Raw genomic sequence first — 25,174 nt, forward strand, 5'->3', positions numbered from 1 at the left:
AAAAGCTTCAGATGTATACAAAGGGAAATGAGTAATGAACTCTCCCTTAAGGTATTTTTTAAATACAAAATGTAATCCAGATGGAGATGTGTTTTAATGTGCATTTATCAGAACACATTCTTGCATTCGGTTTAAAATTGTTTGTAAAATTTTTTTTTACATATACCTATATCTATCTATCTATCTATCTATCTATCTATCTATCGGAGAGGTGTAAAAGATAGGTGTCGTTTTGTAATATATCTGCCATACAGTGATTATTTGTGACACATTATTTAGAGAGTTTGGATTTGATATCCCACCTTTCACTCCCCTTCAGGAGTCTCAAAGCGGCTAACATTCTCCTTTCCCTTCCTCCCCCACAACAAACACTCTGTGAGGTGAGTGGGGCTGAGAGACTTCAAAGAAGTGTGACTGGCCCAAGGTCACCCAGCAGCTGCATGTGGAGGAGCGGAGATGCGAACCCGGTTCCCCAGATTACGAGACTACCGCTCTTAACCACTACACCACATAATTTTTTATTATTAAAAACTGCTCAATATTATTTAGTTAGAGAATACAGCTTCAGCTAGAACGTTCCCATGATAGTTTAATACAGCACCAAGTGTGGTTTGGTGTTTTACTCTTTGCCTCTTTCCAATACTTTAAAAGCAGGCATGGCTAGTGGCCATTGGGACTTTTGGGGTGGGAGGCAGGAAAGCCAAGAGGAGAGGGAGCCAGAACCAAAAACAACTATTTCTACCTTTGTAGTCCTCCTTCACCCTGCTGAGTTCTGCAAGGTGAAAACTATGACCGAGGTTGCATGCACACCATACAATCAATCTTGGGAACAATGGTTTGTTAAGGTGCTGGGAATTGTTTCTCTGTGAGGGGTAAACTACAGTTTCCCAGATTTCTTTGCTGGGGGTGTGTGGCTCTTTTAAAAGTAAGGTGTTTAAGCAGCCAAAGTAGGAGGAGGAAGCAGACAGTGGGGGCCACTCCTGTACTTGATACAAGTGCAAAGGTGGGCAGGTTGGCTTGGAGGAATGAAGACTGTGGTGGGTGAGGCATGCCCCATTTGCCCCAACCTCCACCATTTAACAGTGTTGTTCCAATATGCCACATTAAATGCATCCCACTTTTTCAGACATGTAGCATCGGGGATTTCCCTAGAGAAATTTTGCTTCTGATTTCTATTTCATCTTGCTTTTTCTGGTTAGGTGAGAGAATAAATGACTTTCTGACACATTAATTGGCATTATGACATCTGTAACAGCAACCCAACGACTTCTTACAACTGGATTATTTCTCGGTGTTTTTAGAAATTAGTACGGAAAAAATGGCTGCGATCAACGATCTACTTTACATGTATTTTTCCAACCAGGGACTTTCCAGATGCTTGCTGAGGATCATGGAGTTTGTAGTCCAAAACATAGGGAGAGTACCAGGTTGGGGAAAGATGCCCTACAGTACCTGCATGCCATTTTGAACTCCTCCCATCCTTTGACATGATATTCTTTATAAAACAAGGCTCTTAGTTTCAGAAGTGGTTTCTTATGCGGCATTTGAGGGGCAGGGGATAGGAAGACTGCATGAGAAACAAAAGCCCAAAGCAACCTTGGACACACAGAACTACTTGAGACTAGTATATTCTGTTCCAAGTACAGGCTTTTTAAAAAATAAAATGCAGCAATCTCTTAACACCGGTTCTTTGCAATAGGGCTGTGATGAGCATTTGGGCAGGCTCTCGTGTAAATGAGCACCCCTGATCAAACACTTGCAAGCAGAATTGAGGCAGGCACAGCTCTGCTTGCCACACTATGCTGGCCTTGATCTGCCATACTTTTCTGCATGTTCCCCATGTTCCAAGGACCAGAAACTCACCTACAGGCAGGGAAAGACAGGGGTAGAAGCAGCGGCAGTAGATACTTCAAGGGAGCTGAGCATTTACTTTCCCCATCTAGAACAAGGACTTCAAGCCCCAGAACCCCCAGTGTGAAACAGCTATTGCACATATTATTATTAGCATCGATATATTTCAAGGACCTGTAATGGCAGGCCCTGGTGGGAAAAGAAGCTTCACCTGGGGCCCTCGTAGAAGCCACACACACCACCACTGTAATTCTCTGCCATGGGGCAGGTTGGGTCTTGGCACTGAAGAAATGGAAGGTGGAAGATGTGGATGTGCAAGTCTTTGTATTTTGCATTGAAAACTCTTAAAGCCCTTAATTATGTCCCCTCCCCCCCAAGCACACAACAACATTTGATTGGAATGCTTGCAAAAGCAGTGGGGGGTTTCTGCATCCCTGATCAGCATGTTTAGACCGTGTGTAGCAGTTCTGACACTGACAACATATCGCATTATAATGAAATGTAGAACAATATACTTATAGAACTAGCACTAGCCATAAACATTTGGCTCTTTGAGTTCGTTTTCTCCAGTAAATTTTATTTTTCTTTACTTCTTCTTGCACGAGGATTTGCTTAACTGGCAGCGTGTGATCCCAGTTTACCACTTTACAGGGTGCAGATCACACTTACAGACATGCTATCTGTTGAAGACATGGAAATTTGAATTGCAAATCAGAGTTTCTGCAGTATTAAGCAGTATAGTCAGTAATAATGACTGAGTTGAATGGATTTGGTCTAGCTGAGTAATTTGTTGGAAGCCACAAGCAATTTCATCCTTTTAAAAATCAATCAGCGCTATTGTGCTGCATAAATTAGCCTCCGAGGGTTTGTAAATAAAAAAAGTTAAAATGAAACTCTTGAAGAGGGGGAGATATTTTTTCCAAGGGTGAATTCTCTTCCCCCTCCCCCAAGCATAGGCATAACATTGTGTAAACCTCCTCACCAAATAGCTGGTGACAGGGGAAAGGACTGAGGCTGAGAAAGAGTAGAGCTTGCCTAAAACCACGTGGCAATTTCATGGCAGGTGTGAGATTCAAACTGCGTACTTTCTGATTCCTTTCTCAGCTCTGCCTCTGAGCCACTATGCTAAGTCAGGTTACTTTTTGGCATATTTGAACAACTCTGGAGTGTCTACACACATAATGATAATGTGCATTCACTGCCTGATGCAGATGTGTTTTGGGGGCACTGTACACACAGCACCATCCCCATGTCATCCCTGTCCCATCTAAAGCATGTTCTGCTGGGAAGGGTTGTCCCCCCCCCATTTTGAATATACTTCTCAAGTGCTTGCAGCTGCCATGCATACACAGAGAATATTTTCTTAAGTCACCTCCTATTGGGGTGGACCTAGAAAAGCTGTGCTATTGATTCTGCCTTTCCTCTTTTGCTGTCCAACTTGAATTCAAACCAAAATGGCATATCTAAGCCAATCCTTGTGAGCCACAGTTAAACTAGGACACTTAGGTGTTGGGAGCTGTGCGTTATAGACTACAGACTGCTTTGGTTTTGGGAAATTGTGAATTTCTGCATTCTTTGGCATTCCTGCATATCTTTGGGCTGCAGACAAACTTGGTTGCCGAACTGAATTTGCGTGGTAAAAGTTTTATCACAGGAGGTGCCTGCCAGCCAGCCATGCATTGCTTCCAAAGCTGTTCTTTCCAATTCCAATTTCGTTATGATGATCCTGCTGGGAAATTGGTGCCTGTGCCATCTCAGAATGAAACAAAGAAGTGGACATGTTTTTAAAAGTCCCTTTTTTGTGGGGAAGGACACTAGAACTATTTTCAGTGAATTAAACGTGCCCCCGAAACTTCCTGTTCCCATGGGACAGCTGTCAGTCTATTCTCATTAACAAGAACATACCTGGGGGAAGGGGAGATATGTTATGTCACCCAAGGCATAATAGTTACCCGATTCAGCATACAAATTCTACCACACATATTGCCTGGATATATTTCCGTAAAAACTTCTCTAGCTGTCAGAGACTAGACTGAGGAGGAATGGTGGGGACCGCTACCCCCTCTTCCTGAACCTTCCCGAGAAGAGGAGGGCAGTATAGATTTAGAACAGAAGGTAATAGTTCAGAGGCTACAGAGAGGAGAAGCTGGGAAATATTGGGAGATCAGCAGGAAAAAGAAGCACCAGGGGAGAGACAGCTGACAGACTTAGTGTCCTTGGAAAGCATTCCTAATCCTCCCTCTCCCAGGACCCGGCGTGCGCTGAGAGTACAGTCGTACCTTGGAAGTTGAACAGAATCCGTTCCAGAAGTCCATTTGACTTCCAAAACATTTGGAAACCAAAGCATGGCTGCTGATTGGCTGCAGGAAGCTCCTGCAGCCAATTGGAAGCCCCATCGGACATTCAGCTTCCAAAAACAGTTCGCAAACTGGAATAGTCACTGGCGGCGTTCGGGAGCCAAAACGTTCGAGAACTAAGCTGTTCAAAAACCAAGGTACGACTGTAGTAGAACAGAAAGCTCAGAGGCAGAAAGCACAGATCAGCCAGTGCAGGGATGACTTAGAATAGGAGAGACGGAGGGGGTGGGACTTTACTCGGAGCACTGCCATTGTCTGAGAGTCAGCATCATCCGTCTCTCTCTGTGAATAGTGAATAAAATACCATGGTAAGAACTTATTGTTTTCCCATTTCGGGCTGCCAGCCGTGAGGGAGGGGGACCGGATTCCCTGAAGCCTGACCCTGGCTCACAGTGTAAAATGAAGTTCTGTACATTAGCTTCTAGGTGGGCATCTGTGCTAAGTGTTCTTCAGTAAGCTTACTCTCAGTGAAACCCTCATCACTTTCTGTGAACTAGCTGACCAGACCATTCAGTCAAGCAAGTTTCTGTTTGGTGTGCCCTCTCTCTTCAGGTCAATTATCTTGATTTTGTAAACATTTTAAGCAGTGATGTTCCCATCTAGCTCTAAAACATTTCCTAGTTTTTAGGTTGTGTTTGTTTTCACAGGGTTATGTGCATTTAAGTTCCACACTTTTTTTTTTTACCTTTTCCATGGTCAATACAATAGGCACATGCACAGAAGAGCATCAGCAATCATTACAAGCCAGGAGAGAACTTGCCAACATAGATGAGCTGTTTTTGGAATGCTTTCAGAGATAGCTCATAAATATTGAGCTGATTTTGAATGAAGCCAAGTATGTTTACTGAACATTGTGTGCAAGAGGAAGTTAATTTAATGGGCAGAACCATTCGGTGGCCTGCCTTTCTATTAACAGGTTCTCTCGCCTAAAGGACTTGCCAGTTTTATAGTTTAGCGTTTCAATGTTTGTTATTAAATTAGATTGTAATGTTTTGTTTATAGTCCTACAGCTATCACTGACTGGGGGCAGCCAGCCTTTCGGAATTTGGGCTCCTGTACCTTTCACAGTTAATTAGAAGTGACCACGAGGGTCATCTAGTCCAACCCCCTGCAATTCAGGAATCTTTTGCCCAATGTGGGGCTCAAACACACAGCCCTGAGATTAAGAGTCTTGTGCTCTAATGACTGAGCTATCAGAGGCAGTAGACTTGTCAGTGCATATTACATAGCAGGGATGGGGAACATGTGGCCCTACAGGTTTCATGGCACTTCAGCCCCCAATAGTTCCAGCCAGCATGGCCAATGGTCAATGATGACTGGAGGGTAGTCCAGCAACATCTGGGCTACAGGTTCCCCAACCCTTTTATATATAAAGAGAATTTTTTTGCTGGATGCTTAACTGTTTCATAATTTAGCTGTTACATCTTCCTGTGAAGAAGCTAGGCTTCCAAAAATGTTCCACTTTACTCTGCTTCATCCAGGTGATATTCCTGGAATAGAAGAGGCTCCATGGAGAAAATTCTGTCTTTTGCTAAAGTTGTACAATTCTGTGTTCATCTAATTTAGAGCCCCTGTTCTCATCCTCCCTGCCCTCTTACTTTACCTCTTACCAGTCTATGGCTTGCTTAGAGCGACGCAGCATCTCTACGCTAAAGAAACTTTCCCAGACAATCATTAAGTGATCTTTGATGTTGATTCAGATGTGTCCCAGGTCACTTCAGGCAAGTCAAATATCCATTACACCTGTAATTCAGATTCATTTGGAAATTAATAAAGCTTTGTTTAATGTAGGGCTCATTTTTAAAAATTGGAACTAATAATATATGCTTAGTTTTGTGTAGTTTAACAGAAATGCTAAGGGCTAATTTTGGTTGTGCTGTCCCGATGGTTTGCCCAGTTGATTAGTTGCATCATCGAAAAATCTCAGGTGTGAGATCTTTAATTCTCTCTGACTTACTATAATTTAGGTGATATGGATAGGGGGTGAATGGTGGCTGAATTTCATGCACGCAGAGAGTGGGGCAATATTATACATGAGTTCCTTTCAGTCCTGTGATTCTACAGTTATTGTCAGTACTTTATTGGATTAATAAATTAGCTGCCATGTCCATAAATATGTATTATGTATCAGGAGGAAATAGCAAAAATTAATAATAATGTACCCAGTATCTAGCTGGAGTGTGTGGGAGTTTCTTTCTCATGCATCTTTTTCAGACTTCTTATTTGACAGATTGCTTGAGCATAAAATATACATGCCATTTCTGGACAACAGTTATGGGTCAATACAAAGCATGTTAATATGGTCTTTTTATGCTGTGGGCTAACAGACTCTGTAATTTCTAGAGCATGAAAATGGGCCAAAACTCCATTTCACTTCTAGTAGCAAAGGTAATTGAATTTTGAAAGTGATAAATTGCATCCAGAATTCTGCTACTGTTGCATGTGTGTGAGTGCATAGATTGTATCCAACATTGTTCATCATTCACTTCCGCTATGCATCCTCAAAAAACTTCTCAAGGAAGTCAGGGGGCTACTGAACACCAAGGACTCTGTCTTATGATGCTGCACTCTGGGGGACATCACGTGAAAGTGAGAACCTTGCATGAGCGATGCACAATACATATGTTATGACCATCATAACAAAAAAGCACGGTGAATAACCATAGAACCTGCAGACAGCTAATACAGCCCCCGGTAAGCTGCCTGTCACCACATGCATTGAGGAGATATCAGGAAACAAAAGAAATCCTGGGATAGGGCTCCAAGCTCTTTGTCCATAGGTAGAGAGAGATCTCTGTAGCTCTCCAAATATGTCTTCTGCCCATGAACAGAAACAGCTCAGCTGAAGACAAGAGTAAGCAGGAACTGAAGACAGGCTAAAGGCCACAACAAAATGTGGATTTAAGTCCACTAGCATCCTCTTCACTGAAACAGCTGCACCTATAAGTGAACAGCCATTTGAGGAGTGGATCAAATGAGCACATCGTGGGGAAGGGATGAGAAGAGTATATGGGCTGGAGGACAAGAGAGGGAAACAAGCACTCCAGATAGATGGTCCTACTGAGAGGCCGCATGCACAGGGACTATCCATTCCAACTGAAACCAGCAGAAGTCACCATTAACATGCTCTATTTCTATCTTTCCAAGCAGGCATCCATGCAAAGTTCCAGAATGCACTTTAGCCCATCTTCCTGGAGCCAAGTAGACAGCTTAGGTTTGCTGTAGGAACACTGGACTGAGAATCAAAGAGCGTCAGAAGATCCCGTGTGATGCTGAACAACAACTTACTCAGTCTTTTTTATAACTTTTGATAAAAGCTTTCGCTGATGCTGTTGGTGCTATCCATAGTGGTTGGAAATTCAAGAACCACCCATTCATCCATGCTGCTGTGTTTACAGAGTTCTCTTTTGATCTGTTCACAACCCATTGGTATAAGCTGATCACAATGCTCTGTAGCTTAAGCTCCTAGTACTGTAGCATTGACATAGGCAAACCCACTGAGGAGGGCCAAGCAGGCCTCAATAGCCATGTTGGTGGAAACCTATACAGTGTGCGAGAAAATGGGGTATATGAAAAGGGAATGGGTAGACAGAAGATACTGGAAATACAAAGCGTGGCCACAACTTTCTACGAGTCCTCTTATATGAGCACTAATTATACCATTAGTACTGTCACATGGGTAAAGTGGTTAATTTTAAATGTCAGTCAGGGCAATGAAATAAAGCTTTCTACTTCTTCCTAGGGTGGGAAATCCACTGTAAAGGGCATGTGATGTTTCTGGCCAGCATTTTATTTTCTTTAATCCATTGAAACTTGTTTTAGTGTTTCATATGCAGCAGTGTTTCCTTTCTTAAAACAAGGTTTAAACTTTCTCGCTGAAAACCACAATTAATAAAATGGCGTAAGTGCTTATTTTTCTTTATGCCCATCACTTGAATGCACAGGCATTATTGTCCAACACTGGTTTCAAAAGTCAGGCCAATAATGATATTCTTCCAGCAGTAATGTGTGACTCATTGTTAAATGCTGCTGGCAGCTAGCGGCTAGCTGTTCAGCTGATAGCTGAGGTTGTTTCAGTGGCATTCATGCTGTTAGCCTGCTGCTAGGCTGCCTACATTTCTTTTGTACGGTGTGATAACACATCTTTTAGAATTACCTTTGAATCTGATGAAAGCCTCCTTGTAATCAGGGGCTCCCTGCAAAAATTGTGCTTCTATGTAATGCCTCCCCCCCTACTATTTTTAAAAACAATTAAGAACATGGAAATCCTGTACCCATTTGTATGGGGCTTCCCCTGAAAACAGCCTTTTAAAAAATACTATATATATATATTCAGTAATTAGCAAAGCTGTCAGTGGTGTATGACTCCTTTCACACCTTTTATGTGTGCTTTTTCCCACCTAGTTTGTTAACGTGCACTGACACACTCCACTTATCCACATGTGCCACTAGCCTGGCGCTTACTGTTTAGCACTTTAAAAGGACCTGGATATTCCCTGCATGAACCTGGCAACTAGCTGCGGACATCAGGACATGCCCTGCTATATGCCACTTCACTCACATGAGGTTTGGAGAACAAGGACAGAAGATTCAGCCACCTTTTCAATGCGGGTGGCACTGTGGTCTAAACCAATGAGCCTTCTGGTCTTGCCAGTCAGAAGGTCAATGATTTGAATCCCCACAACGGAGTGAGCTTCTGCTGCTCTGTCCCATCTCCTGCCCACCTAGCAGTTCGAAAGCATACCAGTGCAAGTAGATAAATAGGTACCGCTGTGGTGGGAAGATAAATGGCATCTCCAAGCACTCTGGCTTACATCACGGTGTTCTGTTGTGCCAGAAGCGGTTTAGTCAGGCTGGCCACATAACCTGGAAAGCTGTCTGGACAAATGCCGGCTCCCTCGGCCTGAGTGGGTGTATTGAGACATCAAGTCAAAACATGCACTTTATGGCACTATCTGCTGTTTTTGATGTATTTTCCTGCAGGTTTTGTGCTGATGTGGGATTGTTTGTTAATTTACCTTTTGATAGTGTATTTTTATTTTATTTTTACTGTTTTATGCCATGAGGTATCCTATTTGGATGGAAGGTACAGGATACAAATTTTATCTATAAATAATTAAAAATAACACCCTAAAGTATTGACTAACTTGGCCCACAGGACTCAATTTAATTATACTCTTCTAGTAATTCCAGAACATAACTTACATTCTCAGAAGCCCTGGGAACCAGCACATCCCCACCCCATCTTAAATTGCAACAGCTTCCCAATGTGAGACATGGGATTGCTGTCCACATAACTGCATTTTTTAAAGGCTTGCAGTAATAACAAAAAGTGAACCATGGCAGGAAAACTGCTTGCTACATGGAGGCAGCTACCATGGAAAACTGTTAAAAGTAGACCCTTCATGCTTGGCTATCACTGACTGGGCTGTTGATTTGAAAGTTAACAAGCTGAAAGACAAAATTCCTTGTGCCTCTCTTTGCCCATGTGCACGCACACACATGCTCAGAGGCTACAGACTTTAAAATCTTGTAAAATGTTCACTTGGTATCTTTAGCTGTAAGTGCTGATGCTATAATTAGCACTTTCCTTCTGGGGGTTTTTTTTACTTTCAATGGCTAAGGATGAGAAATATATTTTCTAAACACTTTTCACCCTTTGCTGCTTTACCAGTGTATTATGCCACTGACGAAATTCAATTTTCTGTGTTAGGACTGCTTCCAGCTCACTCAGAAATGCTAAGCAGGGGAGAGCTAGTCAAATGAGAGGTACTGCAGCTGCAGGAGTAATGTGAAGTTCAAGAACTTGATGACGAGTAAGTGAAGTTTAAAAACATATCCACAAATGTTGGATTTCACTGTGGACTTCACTTTGAAGCTGATAGTTGGACAGTGAATAAACTTCCTGCTTATCCTTCTCATTTTTGGATTTCATTATCATTGGGGGAGGATTATATAAATGAAAACAGGAAACTGCAGTCAAGATATTTTTTGCCAAGAATAGATGTTTCTCTCTGATATAAGCAGGGAACTATGGAAGGCCATGGAAGATGTTCTGAATGCACCCTTGAAATTTGAATAACAAATTATTTGCATTCATGTATATGTATATGTATATGTATATGTATATGTATATGTATATGTATGACATCCAAACTGAAATGCAAGCTGATACTCAATTACAAAGTATAAAAACCTTTTGGAGCGCTCTGTGTGCAAGTTAAGCAAATTATGGAGAAATTAGAAAACCAGCTTCTGATTAAATTTAAGAACACAACAAAAAATTGGAAGATGTTAAATATTAATAATTTCTGTAGTCGCCGTCATTCATGGATATGGTAAGTTTGTTTTACCAATGAATTTAATTATGTTTGTGAAAGATAGCTATAAATATACTGAACCCACAATTGTGTTACATAAACATGCGTTAGAATATACAGCAAGGCAGGAAGAAAGATAAGAAAATTTTGTGATTATTTTCATAAATGTTACTGGAGTTTTGTGGTTCATTGCATCAGCACTCCTCAAATTTGGTACAATACTCTCTTTGTGGTGTGATAGCAAAATTTGCCTTAAATGTTGTTGACAGGATTGCAGGACATGGCTGTAAATAGGCATGAACTTCCGATCCTATGGATAAAGTTCTAGTTAAGTGGATATGTCTTGTTTACAAGGACTGCACAACAAATGAAACAACTTGAACTGATGATATAGACTGTGAACATGTAGCTTTTAATTTCAGTTCAGCATTTTAAGTGTTGCATTTTCGACATAGTTTTATCAATACAGTTTCCTTTGCCAATGTTAAAATACAAACTGCTTTTTTTTATGGCGATGTTTATTATTGCTGTTTCAATTCAGCCATTGCAATGCAATTGGAGGTAGAATGGTGTTTCCAAAAATACATCCTCTTAGATACAATACATTTGTGAATTCTTGAATTAAAGGGTGGGGTTTTTTTTAATGTTGATATACAGATAGTAGTCTTACATTAGTATAAAACTGCAATTTGGGGCAGTTCCTCCTAGTAGTGGGACTAAAAGATAGTGGCTAGTTTAAGGCCACATCATTCATTCATGTCTGATGTGAAATTTGAACTGGACACTTTCTAGTTTACATGGTTTGACCATACCACCACACATATTCTTACCAGTTCTAACAACCTCTGCCTCCAAAGATTCTCATCCCTTAAAATATATCTGACATTGACACTGGATCTGCAAAAAAAGTGTGGCACAATGACATGGTCTCGCTGTGATGAAAGTTTAGTTAAGAGGGCCCCCGTGTTTTTGCTACTTTAATCTTTTCCTGTGGCATAAATAATAAGTTTTTGACAATAAGTCTTCTCATCCATTCAGCGTTCTGCTGAGGTACATCCTAATTTTGTTTACTGGGCTGCTCTGTAGGTTGTATCTGTTGCCTGTCCTACTCAGAATAGACCCAGTGAAATCAGTGGACCTAATTTTGTTATATCCATTAATTTCAATGGGTCTACTCTGACAAAGATTAGCATGGGATACAAACCTGTACTTTCCTAAAATAGGATATTGGGGAATTGAGAGACATGGCTAACATACGCATGAGAGGATTACAGAAGATGTTGTAGAGTCCTTTGACTTTCTACACAGTGCAAACACATTGGGGGTGAGTTAAAAGGTTTGCTTTAGATTGCTCAGAATGAATCCTCTTGAGCCACAGAAGCTTAAATGTTCTGGAAATACTCCAGCCTGCTCTAGCATAAAGGAGGCACTGGGCAGTGGGAGCATTTGCACATAATAGTGTTGATCTAATTCCGTACTACAGAGTACCCTGGTAATATTTACAACAGTTTATAAGCCAGTGTGGTGTGATTATTACATATCACACAAAATATTATCTCCTGACTCACAAGTGCTGCTTCCAGATTATGCAAAGACTAAATCTACGATAGCAGTGAAACATTCTGCCTAGAGTAACATATATCACACACCACAGAGGCTGCTAAGTTGCAAATTTCACCTAATTCTGTCAAATAAAAAAAAAGTTATATTTATTTCTTGATTTCCCCATAATAGTGAATGGGTAGATACAAAGCTTCAGACTTTCAGATTTTGACCCAGATCAGGCAGTCTCTTGTAGTCAGTACTCACCCCAATAGTTTTAACTTTGTGTCCAGCATTATTATCAGTCTAATAGGAGTGTAACTGGAAGATCAGCAGGTTTCGGACCCTGAAAATGTAATATATAATCATGTATTATAGTTTATGTTGTGTTTGAGCAGTAGGAATGCCGCTACATAAAGTCCTATGCTTTTTTCCTGCTTGAGACATGTGCAATTTTTAAATTAGGCTCAAAATATTTCAATCAACAGTTTCTGAAGTGATTGGATGTTTTAAATATTACCAAAAGCTGTCATTTCTCATGAAAGCTTATTAAGCTCTTCTTGTTGTTGTTGTTGTTTAAATAACTGAAGCACTGTCATTTGGATTTATGAACTTTTAAATAGAAATTTTGCTTTAAGTGTTAATGTTTTGTCTTGTCAGATTCTGCAAATCATATGAATAATGGGGCCCTGAACTAAATCTAGGTTTAGATAGCCAAAATTGAATCTGGATTCAAAGAAGTAATGGGGTGAACCCTCCCCTTGCCCCCAAGATTTACTTGTAATTGGGCTTCGAAAACCAAACAGAAAATGCAGCTCACGCAGCACAATTCTTACCATTTATATTCAGAAGGCTGATATCGTGAATTTTGGCAACATCACAAGCTGAAATTCCATTCACCAGCTATCCACTCATCAAATGGCCATGAGTAAACTGATGGTTCTCTGTTCGGTTCCCAATGTGCAATATGGAAATAATGCAGACTTACCTTCAGGAATTGTTTTGAGGATTAATTAAATGCGGATATGCTGTTGTCAGTTGCATTGAACTTTCAAGACAGTGTAGGTGTAAAGGTAATAAATAATATGAATGGAATACCTATGCAGGCAAAGTTTGAAGGCTTAATCTATTTCCTCCTCCACCCTAAATCATAGCTGGTTCTTAAAACTTCAGGCTGTGTTACTGATGCCGGGAAGCAGGCATATTAATTGCTTTGAATAACTTCCAATCTGTTAAGTATTACAGTGAGGCTGTTGGCCAGAATGCAGGTCCGAGTAACAATGCTTTTCTTTCCCCTTTTTTAAGCAATTAGTCAAGAACTGTGCCTTCATGGAACCAAGTGCAAAGAAGCTCATAGAGTGACGTTTTATACTGTCCAAGAAGAGGTGAAGGGTGGTCCAAATGTTTGTGTACTTGAAAAAATTAGGGAGGAACCTCCTCTACCTAGTTATTTCAGCTAGTCTGAGTACTAGTGTGGCTTCACAGAGGAAAGTCCTGTATTTGAGGGCAGTCAGAAGCTGTCAGAGGGCAGTTCTCTATTTGAACGTGGCCTGTATTTCAAGGGCTATCCAGTCCAAGTGTGGTTTCAAGATAAAGAACCAGAAGAAGTTAGAAATAGGGGCCTTGAAGTTCCCCAACAGCAGTTAGCACCTGAATCAGGAGGCTGCACACATGCCACCTGGTCAGTATTCTCCCCTGTGGTGAGACTGACTAATTCTATTTAAATTATAATAACTATTTCTGTATTTGCATTTATACATCTAAATTAACATGCTAAGCTGTGCCCTCTTTAGATGATGCATGCCCTCTTCATTAATGGTATGCTACTTAGTACAGCCATCCAGAGCAAGATGGTGACATGGCCCCCATCCTCGTACGCAGTAGAAGGTGACCAGACTAGCATTTAAATCTTAATTTAACATTGGTGGTGGGACTTGTTCTCTGCTACACCAGCACCTGGAAGCAGGAAGCTACCTTAAGGAGCATAGGGCAGGTAAGGTTGCCACCTTTGCCTGGGCAAAATAAAGGACAGGTCAGGGGAGAATTGGGGCGCTGAAAATTACTTTACCTGGTGCAGAAATGACTTCAAAGTTCTCCACCAAACGGGAGGGAACCGGAACCCCGTCTCTCTGACTAACCTGCCTCTCCCTGTGCAAAAACTCTTTATTTCCCAGTTCCTGCCCCCCATTCTCCACCAGACCTATGCAAACCCTCATTCTCTGACTCCAAGTCTCTGTCTCTGACCCACCCAACTCTGCCCACACAAAAACTCCCCCCCCCCAGTCTCCACCAGGGCCCTCTTCCCCTCAATTCTATTTCTAAACCTCTGTCTTCCTAACAGATATAGGCAACCAGTACTTTTTGCACAACCTTCAATCTCCCATCACTTTGCACTGTTGACTCATAGCTGTAATTACCGGTACATGAGGGGAGAAGGAGGAGGAGAAATGAAGGTAATGATGGAACTGAGTCGAACCAGAGCTCTGCTGCGGACGTCCTAAAACTGGGTAGCTCCCCGTTGCATTATCTCACTATAAATTTCTGATCTGAGCAAACACCATCACTTTGCCCTGCCTGCTCAAAAGCTTTGTTTATGTGATTTGTTTGTAGAGGAGCTTTTGTGTGCTCATATCTTCTGATATGGTTTCTGTGGCCCTGGTTGGCAACTAATTTTTAAAAGGAAGCATATTTTGAACTGCACTGAGAGGCTAAGTAAAGACAAATGCAGTATGCAGAACATTTCCAAAAATAATGTTAAACAAATTGCCCTGTATCAGCAATACATAATGGAACTCTGTTTATTTTGCTTTCTGTTGTGGTGTTTTGGAAATAATACTTTAAAAAATCCAAACACAGATTGAAGGGGCAGTAGGACTGGCATGACCCACTACCTCACAGGCAAATAGCTCCTTCCTCATCTGTAAAATGCAACACAGCCTCTCTAATAATTCCTCTCTCGTCCTCTTAGGTATTTTTCTCTAGTCTTGGCTGGTAAGGGGGATGGTATGAGCATAGCTGTTCAGGTTCATAAAGGAGAACTCCATCATGCCTATGTTTTTCGCACTGGGGGAGTGTGGATTAAAGAGCCATTTGCCTGTATCTCGGGGTGAGTAGCTGAGGAGTGTACAGTAATATATCTGGATGTAATAAATAGAAGGGATGCAGGTGGCGCTGTGGGTTAAACCACAGAGCCTACGGCTTGCCGATCAGAAGGTCGGCGGTTTGAATCCCCACGATGGGGTGAGCTCCCGTTGCTCAGTCCCTGCTCCTGCCAACCTAGCAGTTCGAAAGCACGTCAAAATGCAAATAGATAAATAGGTACAACTCCCGCGGGAAGGTTTCGCCAGAAGCGGCTTAGTCATGCTGGCCACAAGACCCGGAAGCTGTACGCCAGCTCCCTCAGCCAATAAAGCGAGATGAGCACCGCAACCCCAGAGTCGTCCATGACTGGACCTAATAGTCAGGGGTCCCTTTACACTTTACCTAATAAATAGAAGGCTGTGCCAACAACCTGCCACTGTTCGCACTGGATGGTTAGATTGCTTTGCCTGTGTCTTTGATTCCACAGGAGTAAGGTCTGCAGTGAAGACTGAGACTCTGTGGTGCTAGAAGCCTGTCTCTAGCATATTCAGTGGATAGGATGTTTTAGCAGGTGTAAAAGGAATTTCAGTAACTCCAATCTCTTTCCCATTAATGAACATTACAAATCCAAAGGTTACTACAGGCAAAAATGGATGGTCACATTACCTTTATTGTATATACCCATATCAGGCAGTGAAAGTGGAGGTGTTTGGCAATGGAAGGTGTGGTTTAATAGGAAATTTGTGACAGACCAGGAGCAGGAGATCTCAGGGTCCCTAATGCAGACTTCCACATTGCAGTCATTCTGACTTCTCATGAATAAAATTCAGCTATTGATGCTGGAGTTAAATCAGATTTTTTTAAAAGCATAATACTCCATCTCCGAATGTGCTGGAACTAGCACATTATTAATTCTTAAATTTCGGCATTTAAGGAAGCTATAATTGGTCTCCTACTCTCTCAAATTTCCTATTTAGGAGAGAGATAGCAGGAGACTGTATGCACAATGGAAAATGGGAAAGACAAATATTTTCAAATACTCAAGAAACTGCAGTCAAGTAAAGACAAAGAATGCATTGTTTAACCGTAGTTTTGATTAAGAAAATTCCATGAGATGAAGCAATGGGGGGGGGGGCGCGTGTTTGTGGTAATAAAGCATTGTGCTTCAGTGCTTCTTCTTCCTGTTCACAGAGCTTTTTTTAATATAGGGATTGTGTGTGTTTTTACCATCCTAATAAGATGTTGGTTACATTACCCTTTCTATTGTCTTCATAGAATCATAGAATTGTGACGTTGGAAGGGACCCTCAGGGTCATCTAGTCCAACCCCCTGCAATGCAGGAATCTCAGCTGAAGCATCCAGGACAGATGGTAAAATATAGAATAAAGAATATTGGTTTGCTCTAAAAGTAGTCATTTTGGGAATGCAGTGTACGCAAAGCGTTGGGTCATGAGGTTTATCCTATATATACAATTATTGCTTCCCATTTTAATTAATTCTGGAGATCTCATTAACATGCTTCTATTTTTATCCCACTCATCACTGCTAAAAAAAAAAATCTGACGTTGAGACATTAGTTCCCCCCCCCCACTATCTTGTAAGTTTTCCTTTTTTATGTAATACATTTTAAATTTCTGGTCCATCTCATGGTATCTTCATGGGTGTCACATTTTCTAGTTAAATAATGTCTTATATGGGACTATGTTAAATATAGACCTTGTTTGCAAATGTGCGAGATTTAGAACATAAATACAGGCATGTTTATATTCACATAATTGGAAATGTGTGTGTAGTCTATATATAATCAATTCAGGAAGCTGTTTGTGTAGTCTATATATCATCAATTCAGGTAGCTGTTTACAAAAAAAGGTTATTTGGCAAACTTCACTATCCTAGTGATTACATGTCTCTTCCTCTTTTGTATCCCAGTATTCCTTCAGCAGAAATTCCAATTGATTTCTACTGAGTGCTGGGTTTAATGAGTTAAGAATGGGACTTGCGATGCCTGGCTTTGTGCTATAATGATTGTGAAGCCTATTTCACTGTGACTGAACTGGAAAACACATCAGATCATCACAGCTTTGCTAGCGCAGTAACCTTCAGCAGTCTTTCCCTATGGCCATCAATAGCTTATTTGCAATTACTCACTGTGAACTGTAGGATCAGCTTCCAACTGCAAGCTTAACAGAACACAGCCCACAAGCAGCAGATGAAATATGGATTTATAATCCAATCCATAAAGAAAATCTGAGTATGTGTGCACATGCTTGAATCTAAAAGCATAGTTCACGGGGCGTTCCTGATGTGATGTGGTTTAAAGTCTTCATGATCATGAGTCCCAGGTGCCAGATTCCTGAAAGTATATATAAAACTGCATCTGTGATGTTAGCAACTGTACCCTCTGATTACTAGGAAGAGGCAGCTGAAGGCAATGTCTTAAACAGCAGTCCATCTGCTTCTTCTATCAGCACTTTAAAATTTCGTAAAACTATAAGCCACCTCAGGGCCGGATTTAGGTTTGATGAGGCCCTAAGCTATAATGGGGCCCTTTGTCAACAACAAATTGCTGCTGTTTTTTGTGTTGAATATATGATATATGGTAATTTATGGACCTAATGGGTATCTAAAGCCATTTGCACAGGTTGCCATGCAACCAGTCCATGCAGAATGTAGGCACCCTATATATAGAAATGAGCAAGCCAGTGATATTTTAGGGAGCAGGCGGGGCCCATTACTTACACCATAGGCACCTACACAGCACAAAACACTGTTGCTGTATGTAGGTTTTATTTCATTTGTTTTTTATCTTATATTTTGGAAATGTACATCCAGGATTTTTTCCTTTAAATTTTTTTGGGGGGCCTCCAAGAGAGTGGGGCCCAAAGCTATAGCTTGTTTAGCTTATACATAAATCAGGCACTGAGCCGCTGGCAAATGCCATGTCTGCCCATAGCCCTGTTGGAAGCTTTGTTCAATAGTTCCACTTCCTGAAGGCCGTACTTCTGTATTTCTAGCTCTAGTGATTATCAAAACTGAGCACAGTTCCCTGGCATGCATAATGCTCTGTCTGCAAAACTCTCCTTTCTGCCCTGCCTTTCTGCAACTGGCACACACAAAGCACAATGCAGATTAAATGAAGAGTGCCTGACCCAAAACTGATTAACTTGACTCTTTATCAGCCGTCTCCACACTCATTTCCTTAGTTTAGGAAAGTAGTAGAATTAGGAAGGTGGGTGAGCATTCTCATCATAGTTGCTCCTCACAAATTAACTTCTTTGTAACTCATCACATGCGGCTATAATTGTAAGATGCGCATGAGAGAGCATATATTTCCCCCTAGTACCAAATCCAATCTGCAGTTGAAAGGCTTTGGAGTAGAAAATGAACCTGGGGTGAGGTTCAGGGACAAACAACATGTTACACTTACCTATATGTACCTTTTATCTTAGCTTTTTTCTTCTTGTCACTGCACTTTGAAGCTGGAGATTTCTGCAAAAAAACTCGGGAGGGGAGAGGAGAAAAAAATGCAACTTAACACTTTGCCTGCTGATCAATTTTTCTTTCAACTGAAAAGAGATACAGATGGCCATATTTTCCCCTCCATGCAAAAAGCCTGGTTGGGAAGAATTATGGTATGAACTGGCCAACAGGGAAGAGGTTTAAACATCCTCTTCCATGCCACTTTGCCTTGAAATTTAAAGCCTAATGTAATCCTAATGAGTTACTGTTTATCCCTCCCTTTTTAATGCACTTTTCCTGCTTCTGTTTCATTTTCTAGTTCTTGAAAACTCTATGGTTTCCCTTCCCTATTTTCATCTTTCATGTGGTGGGTTGGGCTGAAATCAGGTACCTAGATGGTATTTTCTGCAACACATTAGGTGCAGAGAGGGAATCCCATTCCCTCAATTGGCAAGTGTGAAAACTTTGCAAATAGACTTAAGCATGTCTCTTGCTGTGCAGGAGCTAAATACCAAGCATCCATTAATAATTCACTGTATAGTTAACTTAAGGTACAATGGTATAAACGTCTACTCAGAATTAAGTCTCTTTGTTTTTAATGGGTCTTACTCCCGTAAACTGGTACAGCCTAGGCCTTGGTTTAGAGTTGGCATGGGGGACAGCCAAGTTTTTTGGGCCTTTAACAGCTGTGTCAAAGGCAAAAATTCAACAGGGTAAGCCTTTTCTAGTATGAAAATCCAATTATGGGGGAAATTTCATCTGTTTCTGTTCTGTCTGTCACGCTTTTTAATATGGGGTTTATTTTTACGTCCTCCACTCAACCTCCAAAAGGGAACACACATTTCACAAATGATACAAAGCATATGCAAATTGCATGCATGTGTCCTCTTTTGTGAGGGCCCAATCCACATAGTGTTGACACCTCTGCCAAGGGATTGCCAAGGTGCCTTCTAGGCTCCCTAGAGAGAGGACCAGAAAAGGAATGGTGCAGAAATGACCAGTTATTCTTTCCCCATAATGGCATGCCTAGTCTTCACTACCATGCCTGCCTGTGTCCATTACGGTCTGAATGGAAGCGCCCTACCCAGTTCTAGCCTTTTATGCCTTTCAGAAACGTACTTGGCCAGTCTACTCAACCCAATAAGAAGAAGAAAAAGAAGAGCATGCAGGTTGCCACATTAATAAACAAATCACAATCCAGGAAGAGTTATACACTCAAAATGTATATGCATGTATTTAACCGTAGCATCAGAACAAGACCAGAAAAGCGCAAAACATGGCTTACACTTACTACAGTTCCGGTGAATGAGATAACCTGCTCCACTACCAGCGAACCACCTATGGCCGCCCTCTCACTGTAGGCTCACCAGGGCTGTCTTACCCATAGGTGACAGGGGTGCAAGGCACACGGGCGCCGGGCTCTCAGGGGTGCCAGGCCAAGAGTCTGGGGCCTGAAAGTTGAGCCTGGGAAAGAACCCACCCATCGGTTGGAACGCTGTGGCGGGCTCTTCTGCTGTGGGTGGCTCTGCGCCACAAGTTTGGGGGCGATCGAGCTGGCCGGCTCTGCTCTCCTGTGCACTTGGGACTGGGCAATCGGGGGGGGGGCGCCAGGCGGATCTTTGCACCGTATATGCTTGAGACAGCCCTGAGGCTCACAAGGGAGCTCCCCTCCGGAGGGACCCCCACCCACCCACCTGACCAGGGGCAATCTAAGGCAGGGGTGGGAAGCTTGGCACTCTCACAGCACTCCAAAGAGGTACAACCCAAAGGAATAATCCCATTTCTCTTTGGAGGCGGCCTACCACTGTGGGGTACCTTGGGGGTTAAATTCCTTCTACCCTGTCAATGGCTGTAGACAGGTGTCAATTTCTTCACTGAAACATGAGGCAGCGTAGGTCTCCACGTCTCCATTGCTGACTCTTTTTAGGCAGTGCAGCATTTGTTGGAAAGAAATCTGTACTAAAGCTGAGAATATTGTAAAATCAATATAAGTTAGAGTAGGCCATAAAGAAATAACCGAAGCGTTCTGGAGGGGAAAATATTTGTCTCTATATATAGGTCTATTGGTTATATTTAATAGTCAAGGGAGACTAGAATAATTGCTATGTATTACTGAACCAGAGAGAGAGAGAGAGAGAGAGAGAGAGAAATCAGGTTACTTTAGATTATGAAAGAGGTGTTACTGCTTCATCTGCTGTACTGGTTTTATAATTCCTCACTGCAGAAAAGAAAGAAAACTTTTAAGGGAAGTAAATTAAAACCTTTTAATGTGATTTCCCAGTTTTTACTACTGGGATTTCCCCCCTTAAAGGATGTTACAGATCAGTAAGCAGATTTCATACTTAATGGCTCTGCAGTTATATATGAAACCTTATGTTTTATTTGGATTATTAATAATCATGCTGGGCAATAATATTTCTAAGATGCTCTGTGCTATTCTAATTGCTGCAATTGCAAGGTTCAGAATGCTGAAACACTGCTGCTTTGGTGTTGAGCCAGGAGCGCCTGATTGATAATATCTGTCTCGGGTGTCACCATGAGAGAAAAGAATAAAGTCTCAGTAGATTCAGTGCAGTGCAGCTGTCTAGCTTAGCTCTAATTTCTCTGGCCCATTGACGTCATTGGGAGGTTTCAAACCAGTCCAAGACGCCTAGTAAACTTGCACATAAATGGAACAAAAATGCACTGATTCTATAATCCACTGCTCAGGAAAAGTTAGGGATTGTCTCTTCTCATTCTAGCTTGTTTCATTTCCCACATTAATTCTTTTCACTTTTAAAAACAAAACATTTAGTTAGCTAGGATGTGGAGAGGTGCCTTTTTAAAAGGCAAGTGCAGAATGCAGATGTAGAAAGATGTAAAATGACAGAGCTTTGCTTATCTGCATCTTTCAGCCTTGAAAGATGATGAATTTGTAAATATGTATAAGGATTTAAACAAGTAAGATGCTTCAATTGTAGGAGGGTTTTTAAAAAACGAAAATGCCACCGTTGCCTCCCAACAACCCATTGTGTTCAGTATTAATCTGCTTATGTCATATTTATAGGTTTTTTGGGGTGGGGAGAGGGGGTAAAAACAAGAAAGAATGATCTAGTTTAACTGTAATTAATTCATTTAAAGCTGTGGAATTTTTTTTTTAAAGAATGAGTAAAATAAGCAGCTGAAATAGATGCTTTTGCTTGCTAAAATACATACCAGGGAATTTTCTCTACGTGAAAGGGATTTTGTTGTTGTTGTTGTTAGCATTATTTGCACTACACTAATATCTTTACAGATTAGATGTAGCTTTTTACTGATTTAAAGTACTGAAATTACCTGCATTAATTAGTAATGATACAAAAGGCATTAGTGTGTTAGGAGTGTGCATTATTAAAAAGGAGCAACGTTCCCCAAATAAACCATTTAGAGCTTTGCAGGCAGCTGAATGTCTGCACTGAAGGGGAAAAAAGTAATGCAAACGTTAATTCATCTTATATTTCTTAAAGTTTGTAGTTTGTACAGCCGACCTTCCAAGTGTCCCTATTTTCCAGGGACAGTCCCAGATTACAGTTTCTGTTTAGATCCCAGAATGTACCACTTTTCCTGAGGACACCCCAATTTTCATTGAGTAAATATTGGAGGGTATGGTAGGATGTCCCTATTTTCATCAGCCATATGTTGGAAGATATGGAGTTATCCGACCTCCAAGCCAACTGAAGGCAGCCCTGTAGAGGGAAGTTTTTTTTAATGTTTTATGTTTTATGGTGTTTTTATATATGTTGGAAGCCACCCAGATTGGCTGGGGCAACCCAGTCAGAAGGGCGGGTATAAATAGTAAAATAATAATAATAATAATAATAATAATAATAATAATAATAATGAATAGGACATCCTTTTTTCATCGGAGAAATGTTGGAGGGCATGTGTACAGGATGATGAAAAACAACAACAACAACATGTTATTGGTTATAGCATAATTTGATTCTGTGAGATAGACAACATCACAGTCTGCATGGGTATGGTATTATGCCTTAAGGTATCAGATTCTTCCCCTGTACATTTTCACCTCATGCCCTTCTTCCCGTTTTGTGAAGGTTAAGAGAGGCGCTGTAACACCAAGTAAAACTCCTGTGTTGCGCTTCAGAAGGTGTGGACCATCCTCAACTCCTCACATTTGAGTCACGGGAGCACTTTCCCTGGTACCAACACATACTCATGTCATGCAAATGCCTGTGGCTCTTCTGAGCCCTCACACTGCAGTGCCCTTCAGAGGCTTTCTGTTTCCTTCCCATCATTCATGCTCCCAGAATACAGAAACACAGGCAGGGCAAACAGCCACTATGGGTGCTGCGCTGTGTCTCCACAAAGGTGCCCATTCTGTTAGGATTGCCATATTTCAAAAAGTAAAAACCAGGATAACCCAAAATTTGTCGAGCTTTTTTTTTGGGGGGGGAGGAAGAGACCAAAAAAATGGAGCTTCTTTTGAGGAGACCACCAAAACTGAGTCCCCCCCCAAAAAAACGTGATTTTTCAATTGACTTGCCTGAGATCCAGGACAAAACTCTGCCTTTCAGAATTTTCCCCAGGACGTAAATTCTGCATTTAAAATCCCAGACATTATTGGGGAAATTAAATAGACTTGCATGCTGGAGGACCCTGTAAAAGGGCTTTCTCCTTCAAGTTCTTAATCTTCGTTTTCAAACATGAAATATGCCAGTCTTACAGCATTTTGTATGAGGCTTGCCCAATCTTGAGGCTTCATTTGGCCTGCCAATTGCATGGGCTGATGTTGCACACCCTTATCTTGATTCACTGCAATTTTTCTACAAAAATAGGTGTCAGAACTCACCATGAACGCCTCCCTCTTTCTCTTAGAATGGCAGTGGCACCCACCTGAGAAGTGATGGAACTCAACTGAGGGGTTCCAGAACCCATCTGAGAGGTGCTGGAACTGAGTCAGTTCCCCCTGGGGAAAAAAGCCCTGCCTGTTTTGCTCATGCAAATGTCTATGTTGGCAGCTCACTGGGCTAAGTTCCACTCTTTGACCCTGAGATTCCCGTAATAGCTGCATACAACATTTTCTGTTGAAAAGTGGATATATCATATTTAAACTGATACCAATAATATGTAGTTCTCATCCCATTTGCTATCTAAATCCCTGTCTCTTACATAAAGCTGGGTCACAGTGTTGTATCCATACAGAATACCTGGTACACAGCCTTAATGTTCCTCTTGTGATTATATATCACAGGAAGTTGCCAGGGCTGCTGCAGCACAGCGGGAAAATCACCGGAGTTTGGATTGTGGTTTGTGCAGGTGCAAAGGAAACAAGTGCTCTTATTCTGCTGATAGGACTCTGGTACATGTCTGTGTTGGTGCAGAAATCCTGTGGGATCAAGAGGCTTATTGGCTTCCAGAGCCAATAAGTCTCACATGGATTACTACTCTAGACAAGAAACCTCTAATTTTTCACTGAGCAAATATACTTGCAAATATAGCTAAAAGCACTCTCTGAAGAAAGCTGACCCATTTTGCAACAAGCCTGATAGATAATCAAGCAGAGAATGTGAGATGGCCTTCCAGAAGAAATGAAGATGCCTGTGTACCCTAAACTGGAATTTCTGCAGAAATACTTTGTGCATGTTAATTTCACATCTCTCCTTTAAAAATATGATGTAGTTGACGTCAGCCACATAAAGTAGCTCTTTAGGAGTACTGGGCAAAGGAAATAAGCCTGGGGCCCAATGTCAGTTTGATTGTGCTGTCTGGTGGATCTCTGAGCAAATGTCTATGGCAGCAGGGAAGCTCAGTTTTTTCCAGCAGTTCAAAGGCAATTATCTTCACCTTCAAGGCTACCAACAGTGCATTTTTAGATAACGGTTGGTAACTTAATTTTCTGTAGATTATTTTATTTATTTTCACACATTTCTATCCTGCCTTTCTAATAATAGTAACAATAGTACTCAAGTTGGCCAAAAAATACATTTAGAACAACAAAAAAACCATTATAAAATCCAGTATTATTTATGATTTACTTCATCACATTGTAAAATTTAAAATGATAGTTTAAAAGATCAAGATTCACAAGCAATACATTTAAAAGCCTGCTTAATAATAAAAGGCTGGGCTGCTTGCCATCAGTGGCTGGGCAAAAATCCTTTGGCTGCATGTGCCAGTCTCTTGGCACCTGTAGAGGAAAGGACCCTGCCTCTCGTGGGTGAAACGTGGAGGAGAAGCAAAGCAAATGGGATTAGGCACACAGGTAAAGTCAGCTCTTGAAATATCCTGGGCTCTTTCCAACTATACTGTTCCACAAGCACTTTTGGCTGTAGAACAGAACTTCATTTCCCCTCTCTTGTGCACCCCCTAAATCTGCTATAGGTTTCCTCCCACCCTTTGGAGCAGGTTTATAGAGGCTCACGAGAGGAGAGGGAAGGCATTTTAGTTGTGTAGCCAAAAGTGCTTGCACAACTGTTCAGTTGATTATTGCCAAGAAGTATTCTGATAGTTGTGTTATGGACCAATTAGTGTTTCCAAATCCTCTTCAAATGTAACTCTGCATACAGAAAATCACAATGAATCCAG

The 25,174-nt window shown here is 41.3% G+C and overlaps 1 protein-coding gene and 1 long non-coding RNA gene across 5 annotated transcripts in view; one reads left to right on the forward strand and one right to left on the reverse strand.

Moving 5' to 3' along the window:
• PDE4B (phosphodiesterase 4B) overlaps positions 1–25,174 on the forward strand; it is a 266,609-nt gene that overhangs the window by 139,687 nt on the left and 101,748 nt on the right. The gene's annotated exons all lie outside the window — the stretch shown is intronic.
• Positions 17,360–18,761, reverse strand: LOC310710125. The gene is made up of 2 exons (XR_014527826.1): positions 18,579–18,761; positions 17,360–17,504 (listed from the first exon to the last, which is right to left on the reverse strand). It is a non-coding gene; the product is annotated as an uncharacterized lncRNA (long non-coding RNA).

The sequence above is a fragment of the Podarcis liolepis genome (genome assembly GCF_965112155.1).
Source record: "Podarcis liolepis genome assembly, chromosome: 6".
NCBI classification, from domain to species: Eukaryota; Metazoa; Chordata; class Lepidosauria; order Squamata; family Lacertidae; genus Podarcis; species Podarcis liolepis.